Source organism: Malus domestica, chromosome 05 (assembly GCF_042453785.1).
Source record: "Malus domestica chromosome 05, GDT2T_hap1".
Taxonomy (NCBI): Eukaryota; Viridiplantae; Streptophyta; class Magnoliopsida; order Rosales; family Rosaceae; genus Malus; species Malus domestica.
In genome coordinates, this window is record NC_091665.1 from 4,116,232 (window position 1) to 4,124,952 (window position 8,721).

At 35.6% G+C, this 8,721-nt stretch overlaps 1 long non-coding RNA gene across 2 annotated transcripts; it reads right to left on the reverse strand.

Moving 5' to 3' along the window:
* Positions 1 to 935: 935 nt before the first annotated feature.
* Positions 936 to 2,386, reverse strand: LOC108169509 (uncharacterized). 2 transcript variants are annotated; one of them, XR_003773017.2, is made up of 3 exons: positions 1,964 to 2,386; positions 1,398 to 1,536; positions 936 to 1,273 (listed from the first exon to the last, which is right to left on the reverse strand). It is a non-coding gene; the product is annotated as an uncharacterized lncRNA (long non-coding RNA). The 2 variants fall into 2 exon arrangements; XR_011581712.1 differs by lacking the exon at positions 1,964 to 2,386 and adding an exon at positions 1,639 to 1,823.
* Positions 2,387 to 8,721: the final 6,335 nt, after the last annotated feature.

Consider the following 8,721-nt stretch of genomic DNA (forward strand, 5'->3'; position numbering starts at 1 on the left):
ATTTAAAACATATCCACAGTTACTCGTCATTGGGTTAGTAAGGGTTGTCGTTGAAATTTTCTTGGTCGTCAAAGTCGTTAAGGTCATCAAGGTCTTCGCCAGAGTCTTCAGGGTTGTCGTCGAGGATATCAATGTTGTCATCAGGGTCAAGGTTTGGTTCTGGTTTGAGGTCTTGGAGGAACTGTCGTCGGTTTCTCCAAAAGATTGGAAGATCTCTTTCTAACCATAGCAGTTTCCCTCAGGATCTTTGCGCTGTTTCCATGTCAATATTTTAGAGATCATTCAATAAATTTAACAAAGTGTGCACTATTAGTTTCTGCCCGTTAACTATCGTAAATATCTTTTGTTAAGTTGACAATATGGTATATTGAGAAACCTCGTAATTCTATCTTCTTAATAAAAAATTTATATAAAAACAAAAAAGAAGCCTTTGGTACTGGCTTGTGCAGAACTCAGTTATTTCCGATATTCAAATCTAAAGCTTTTCACTTATATATATTGAATAATACCATTAGACCATAGTACTAAGTGACCAAGGGTCGATTTCTTTGGATGAATTTGTTTGTGATTATTAACTTGTGCATAGTGCCTTCTAGCAGGACAATTAGTTGATTATTAGATATTTGTACCCGCGCGATGTTGTGGGATTGAAAATCATATGAAATATTTTATAGCTTCAATTTTCATAAACAATGTTTGAACTCGAATGGCAACCCAAATTAATTCAAATGAAATCTACACAACCCAAAGTAAGAGATCAAACAAAATATGCACAACCCAAATGAAGAGATCAAACTCTAATTCTATCAAAAAGCCATTATTCCTAATGCCACCTTTCTTTTTGGCACCCTATCCATTCTATCAGCAACCGATACAGAAACAAATAAGTCCATAAAACATAAATAAACTCAAGAAGTATATGTACACAACACAAATCAACCCAATCAGCGAACTTTATTTAAATAGAACCAAATGAGTAATAAGTCATTGAACCCTCACTTCACCATTCTAATTTTTTTTCCATATCTGTCTATGTATATTCGAGGGTAGACATTCAACCCTCACTTCTTTCTTTTTTGAGAGCTATGCATACTAATTGGAGGAAACCAAGGAATTCGAAGCTTTTCCATACCTCGGCTTATATTTTGAGGGATTTAATGTGTTCTTGGAAATTGGTAAAAGTGAATGTGGAGGAATAGGGGAAGAGTCCATTGTCTCTCAAGCTCTTCCCTTTGAATTGCTGTAAAAGAAACTCTCACATCCACCATTCCCCCTATTCCAATTGAAAAAAATTAAATTAAAAATTTTAAGAAGAAACTCAACAGAAAATCACTAAATAGTTCAATAAATTTGGAATCTTTGTTATCTTCCTGAAGAAAAAAAAGTGGAAACTTTACCTGAGGAATTGAAAGCCTAGCTATGATGAGAGCAAGGCAGATGGTGCTGCAAATGTTATGGAGGGACATAATCAGAACCAATAGGATTGAATAAATCAGTTGGAAAACTCAAGATGTGATCAACCTGTTCGCTGCCGACCTGCATCCACACAAAAACCATACAAAAAAATTGCCAAATAGATTTTGATAGCATACCACAATGTCATGACGCAAAATTAAATGTAATCACAAAATTAGCCACTTGAAATCTGCCAGACAACTCACTAGGAAACACAACTTTTTCTGGGTTTAAATTTTCTCCCAATCCGAAACGGATTCATTTAAAACACAAAGTCGGATGGGCTAATCCCTTCACTGGACTGTGATTTAATAGAGGTTCACAATCTCTCCAACAGTGCCTCTGCATTGCTACTTGTTTCCTAGGTCTTGAACCGGAAAATCCCCAAATGGGCAAATCCAAATTTTATCATCAAAACCAAAATTATAGTAAAGAAATTATTATTTTTCCGAAACCCTTCTAAAGGGCAGAAAGAGAGAGAAAATATAATTTAAGTTCGGAAACTTACAGAGGGGTTTTGGAGAAGGAACAGAGAGGAGGAGAAGTGCGACCACCATGAAGACTCCAGGTTAGTCATCCTGGATTCAGTTTGCAGCATAATTACTGCTACTTGCAATGATTCGCCTATCATTGTCTAGCAAGCAAAAACCCTAAATTCTCATAAAGAGGTCCAAGCTGTGCCACCTTTCTGGAACAACCTTTTTTAGGCTGGGTGAGAAGTGCCCTTCTTGCGATTCTTCAAGGAATTGCAAAAGAAGGTGAAACCCGCTTTTAGTTCTCCTAAGAGTGAAAGTTGAAGGGTGAGCACCAAGGTACGAACTTCGAACTTGCTCACTTTTCTTCCTCACAGAAAATGGTTGAGCTAAAGCCGACTGCTGCTTGTTTAGGCCTTTAATAACAAATGAGAATGCCCCAAAAGTGAGACAGCCTTGTAGAAGAGCTTGGGTTGCACCTGCAAATTAAATAAGGTATTCTAAATTAAAGATATAATAGACTGTACAGAAACTGCTTTATTGAATAGCGAGGAAAAGACTTGCTTGTTTTAACAATTCAAAAATAAGAGAAAACAAAAATCGGGAGTTCTATAGATATTAAGAATTTAAATTTTAATAGCACAGTTAATGAGTTTATTGCTAATTTATAAATTATCAAACTCTGTAATACGATGGATACCTGGAAAACTAAGAGCAAGACGAGTACAACATCCAACTACTCCAGCATTAATGACTGCAGAGGAAGAAAGAGTGAACACGATATAATGAATGAATAACGTAAAAGTACTATTTCTGCATTCAAGTTCCCATACCATCATCCTTTCCTCGTAGCCTCTTCAACATGCAGACAAGCAAACTGGGCACTCGAGACAAAACTACAAATGTCTAAAATTATCAATAAAAAGGGAACAACATAATTAAGACTTGCTATTCTTGTAGGCATCCTAATTGTCTTTAGCTTGGTATAATTGAGGATCACTAACTTGTTCTCTTCAATTGTTCCCACGTTTCTCGTACTGCTTAAAAAAGTGCAGTTAAAAACATGTAAAAGCATTATTACAAAAATTTATGTGATTCCCTTTTTTACTCACTGGATTTCACATTTGTTTGCCCTACTGGTGTTTGGGTTAATATTTGAACTTTGGACTGTCAGGAAAAGAAGCCCAAAAAGAACCAAGGAGGAGGTTTTACCTGAGGCCTATCACCTAAGCCCGAATATTCATTTCAAGATTTATGAGGCTCTCACCCATTAAATGAAAAGGCTAGGAGCTTGAAAGAAGTGACACTTGATGGAAATTAGCCTGCTCTCAGCCCAAAAGCACTTTCTGAATGGCAGAGTACGTAAATTGTTGATGAGTCACTACCCCTCATATTGCTTTCGAGCAGGAACCAAGCTGCAAGCAGTTAGGCTAATTCGCCTATAAAATGAGGAAGAGAGCCCAAAGACAAGCACACTCAACCAATCAAACAATACACAAACTCTGCTCAAGCCAGATTTGCATACGAAGCTGTAGCCAGCCCCCAACCTCATTCATTTTCAGGATCAGCCCTCACAAAAGCCATCTTTTGTCTAGTTTAATAACTCTGTTGCTCACCAGTAGTATCGATTCTCTTGTGTAAATTTATTTGTCATCCATCCTCTTTTAAAACCATCAGATCCTTATAATTGCAAAGAAAAGAAATGGCGAAAGGTCTAGCCTTGCCCGACAAGGTTCAATCTTACCCGATTCCATTTGTTCTGTCTTTTAGTTAATAGATCTGGTGTTGTAATGAATTCCCTAGTATGTATTCAAATCATTTTAGGTCTTTTAATGATCCGAAGTTCAGCTTACTCTCAGATCTGGTTTTAGTTAAATGGTTTTACTATCTTAAGAGTGAATCCACTTAATGCCTTGATTAGATCTGGACCTCTGCCCTTTTACCATACAAGATAAACAAAAGTCCTTGATCTCAAGGCATAGAAAAGAATCTAATGTGGACTTAACCCATCCACGACAATCCTTTGATAATGAGAAGTCAGAGTAACTTGAGGCGCAAGTAATCGACTTAAATCTACTCATTTTACATCTGCCATACTGAGATGGCAGTGGCACGCCTCAGCATTTAAGTTAGTTTTGATTGCGAACCTCACGACCTATACTTAAGGCCCGATAAAGGCACCTTTTAGAATTAACTTTGTCCTCTTCTTGCAGTCCGACGAACAAAGCGAGAACACGACAGTCAACCAAAGTGTCAACTCCGCGAGCAACTGTGTGCTCGAGCCAGGAACACCTACTGGCGACATTCCTGCTCGAACAACTGGTAAGCATGTGTTGTAAATTGAAATAGAAAGGAACGAAGTTACCCGAAAAATGTAGAAGCCTTGAGTGGTGAGTGATTCTTGGGATGAGTCGCGGACTAAGTCGCTCTCTTTAAGACATTTCGCGGCTCTGCCTAAAGTGTGCAAGCAGTTTTCAAACACCACGTCGTCCCCAGGATAAAACAGCCCAAAACCTTCTTCTTCTGATAGGTTCTTCCTTGCACAATGAAAGAACCTTCGAACTCACACATTTTCTATATGTTTCTTTCAGAACTTAATTTTAAAAATAATAAGCTGTTGTTTCTTTTTCTCCTGACCCTTTTCTTCGAAACAGAGAACATATATATATGCAAGACAATAAAATATACGTTGCAAATTTTTGATATTCAAGGGCATGAAAATCTTAGATAATCAAAACTAAAGAAACCAAAACTGTCAAATAAAAATGTACATATTCAAAGGTCAAATAAAAAACGTACATATTCAAATAAAAACGTACATATTTAAACCGAACAAAAGAATGTAAAGGACCTAATCTTCTTATCTATTCAGAGAAGGAATCCCACCATATATATATATATATATATATATATATATATATATTTATTTATTTAATGATTGTAATAAACCCAAATATAAATACCACAATGGATAAAAACATAGCAATTAAAATATTTAAATAAAAACATATTTACTCCAACAATCCCCCACTTGTTTTTGTTTAAAAATCGTAAATCAAGCAACATATTATAAAGCTATGCTTAAGTAAAGGTGTTTCTCAACTTGAACATGTACATAGTGTTAGTGATTCAGATTATACCAGAGTAACTTATAGTTTTGAACTCTATTTCTGACAACACTACACACACAACTTTATTAAGGTGAAGTTCAAAAAGCCAGCACATTACGGTTATGTACTTGTATTCCAGTATAGTGAACGCTTTAGAAACTTGCCCAAGATTTCATAGAAAACGGCCTCACTTCCACATTCACATAGGTAAGACTGTCAAGGATATTCCTGTAGCTAGATATCCCACTCAACATAGAGTATAGACCTTACTAAGAGAAAAAAAATCTCAACCTAAAAACGCTTCAGGATGTCATGCTTCTTAGGGATGGACATGGAATAATATTTCAAATTAAAATTAGCAAGACTTCACTCATATCACTTGTGACTTGTTATTACCTTTTGAACCTATTTCTTGGGATCTCTAGTCTATATGTTAGGTTGCTATCACAAATGACTCAATTTTCTAAGGGCTTTAGTCCCATCCCTTTCGAGGTTTTCCAAACCTTTTCTCGTGCTAGTCCTTTCGTTAAAGGATCAGCTAAGTTTTCATCAGACCGTATATGATCCACTCTTACAGCTCATTTAGAGAGGTAATCGCTTACAGTGCTGTGCTTACAACGTATTTGTCGCCTTTTCCCGTTATAATAACGGTTTTTCACTTTAGCTATGCCGCTGTGCTATCACAATGGATCAAAACTGCTAGAATCGGTTTCTCCCATAAAGAGGTATCTGACAGTAGGTTTCTCAACCATCCTGCTTTTTCGCTTGCCGTAGCTAGCGCTATTAATTCTGATTCCATAGTAGAATGAGCCAAGATAGTCTGTTTCTTCGACTTCCATGACACAGCCCCGCCACCAATACTAAAAATATATCCACTAGTGGCTTTAGAGTCATCTGAAAGGGTATTCCAATCAGCATCGTTGTAACCTTCTAGGACAGCGGGAAACATCTCATAGTTTAATATGAAATTCATCGTCCTTTTAAGGTATCTCATAAGCCACTCCAAATAGGGTTTGCTAGTAAACCTACATAAAACTCCTACGACATAAGATATATCAGGCCTAGTGCAATCAGTAGCATAATGAAGACTACCAATAATGCTCACATACTCAGATTGTTTAACACTGTCACCAGTGTTCTTGAACAATTTTACACTAGGATCATGAGGAGTACAAGCTGGTTTACAATCAAAATAATTATACTTTCTTAAATTTTTTTCTATGTAGTGAGATTGATCTAAAGAAAACCTATGTTCAGACCTAGTTATTTTCAAACCAAGTATTACACTAGCTTCACCCAAGTCTTTCATACCAAAATTAGCACATAACAAAGATTTGACATTATTCACAATATGAATATTTGAACCAAAAATGAGCAAATCATCCACATATAGGCATATTATAATGCATATATTATTTTCATACTTATAATAGATGCATTTGTCACTTTCATTTATTTTAAAACCATTTGAAATAACCAAACTATCAAATTTCGCATGCCATTGTTTAGGAGCCTGTTTCAATCGATAAAGTGACTTATCTAACTTGCAAACTTTATTTTCTTGTCCTGGAATAATAAAACCCTCTGGTTGATCCATATATATTTCTTCCTCTAATTCACAATTTAAGAAAGTTGTTTTAACATCCATTTGGTGCACAACAAGATCATGAATAGAAGCTAAAGCAAACAATACACAAATAGAAGTTTTTCTAGTCACATGTGAATAAGTATCAAAGAAATCAATATTTTCTCTTTGTCTATAGCCTTTGGCAACAAGTCGGGCTTTAAATTTTTCAACTGAACCATCAGGTTTTAATTTTCTTTTAAGAATCCATTTGCAACCTATTGTTTTGCAACCAGGTGGAAGATCCACCAAATGCCAAGTTTGATTTGACTCCAAGGAGTCCATTTCATCATTTATAGCTTCTTGCCATAAATTTGCATCTAAAGAAGTTAAAGCTTCTTGAATTGTATTAGGATATTCTTGTAAGTTATATACATGAAAATCAAGCCCAAAATCTTTAGCAATTCGAGCTCTTTTACTTTTCCTAGGTTCTAATGCAGATTGACTATGTTCTACAATAGTAGGTTCATAACTTTTAGAAGAATTAAAACCCCCACTATTTCGAAGATTAAAAGGAAATTTATTCTCATAAAAATTAGCATCAAGTGACTCAATTATGACATGGTTTTCCAAATCATAAAACCTATATGCTTTGTTGTTACATGCATAACCAATAAAGACACATTCATATGCTCTACTAGCCAATTTCGATCTTTTTGGATCATGTTTACGAACATAAGCTAAACAACCCCAAGTTCTGAAATACAACACATTTGGTTTCTTATTTTTCCAAATTTCGTAAGGAGAAATATTTGTTTTTGAGTTAGGGATTCTATTTAACACATAACATATAGTCAACACAATTTCACCCCACCAATAAGAAGCAGCTCCAGAACTAAGCAAAGTAGCAACAATCAATTCACAAAGAGTTCGATTTTTTCTTTCCGTTTTACCATTCATTTCAAGAGAATAAGGAGCAGTAGTTTCATGAATAATTCCATGAGACTCAAACAAATTAACAAATTCAGTAAATTCATATTCTTGTCCTCTATCACTACGAAATCTTTTAATCTTACGATTAAATTGATTTTCAACTTCAGTCAAGAAAGTTTTGAACATGTTAATAGCTTCACTTTTATTTTTTTATAAGATAGACAAAACAATAATTCAAACAATCATCAATAAAGGTAATAAAATAACGTTTTCCATTACTAGTTAGCACTCTATCAAATTCGCATATATCAGAATGAATTAAATCAAGTGGTTCAGATTCTCTATTGATAGATTTATGTGAAGTTCTAGTGATTTTAGCTTGACTACAATATTCACATTTTTCAAAATCATTCAATGATAAGTTAGGTAAAAAACCTAAGTTACTCATGTTCTTAACCAAGCGTTTGTTAACATGACACAGTCTAGCATGCCAAGTATTAAAAGAAGACAACATGTAAGTAGAAGTAGACATTTCATCAACATTTAATTTAAACATCCCATCAATAGCATATCCCCTTCCCACAAAAACCCCATTTTTAGTGAGAGTATACGTATCTGCTCCAATGGTTTGAGTGAATCCAGCCTTGTTAAAAAGAAAGCCTGAGACCAGATTCTTCCTTATCGCTGGAGCGTGCATCACATCTTTTAGTATCATGGTTTTTCCAGATGTGAACTTCAACTCCACCTATCCAGTACCAGTAACATCAGTTGAATGCGAATCACCCAACAACACCTTCCTTCCCTCGGCCACATAATAGGTCTTGAAAAAGGAACGATCACAGCAAACATGGCGAGAAGTGCCAGTGTCCACCCACCATCCCTCGAATCCATCAACTACGTTGATTTCTGATATCATTGCAATCAGTTACTCTTCAACAAGATTTGCCTGAGAAGCAAAGTTTGCCTTATAATGCATGGCAGATTGAATATGTCTTAAAATTGTTGTAAATTGAAATAGAAAGGAATGAAGTTACCCAAAAAATGTAGAAGCCTTGAGTGGTGAGTGATTCTTGGGATGAGTCACGAACTAAATCGCTCTCTTTAAGACGTTTCGCGGCTCTGCCCAAAGTGTGCAAGCAGTTTTCAAACACCACGTCGTCCCCAGAATAAAACAGCCCATAACCTT